Here is a 485-nt window from a genome sequence, read left to right as displayed (position 1 = left end):
CCCGGCTAATTTTTTGTATTTTTAGTAGAGACGGGGTTTCACCATGTTAGCCAGGATGGTCTTGATCTCCTGACCTCGTGATCCACCTGCCTTGGCCTCCCAAAGTGCTGGGATTACAGGCGTGAGCCACTGCGCCTGGCCCCAAATACATTCTTACAGGAAGCAACACGGTAATCAAAATTAGAAAGCAGAGGGCTTACTACAAGGAATTTTGACATTTCCTAGATCAACACAACTGCTGGCAAAGCCCTTTCAGGCTTCATCGGAGGAAACCATAGGAAATGAAAAAGGTAAGTCTAGGTCGGGTGCAGTGGCCCACACCTGTAATCCAGCACTTTGGGAGGCCCAGGCAACTAGACTGCTTGAGCTCAGGAGTTTGAGACAAGCCTGGGCAACATGGCAAAACCCTGGCTCTACAAAAAAACCCCACAAAAATTAGCTGGGCGAAGGCCGGGATGGTGGCTCACGCCTGTAATTCCAGCACT

The sequence above is a fragment of the Mandrillus leucophaeus genome, unplaced genomic scaffold (assembly GCF_000951045.1).
Source record: "Mandrillus leucophaeus isolate KB7577 unplaced genomic scaffold, Mleu.le_1.0 Scaffold857, whole genome shotgun sequence".
In the NCBI taxonomy this organism is placed as follows: Eukaryota; Metazoa; Chordata; class Mammalia; order Primates; family Cercopithecidae; genus Mandrillus; species Mandrillus leucophaeus.
Note: the sequence above shows the minus strand (reverse complement) of the source record.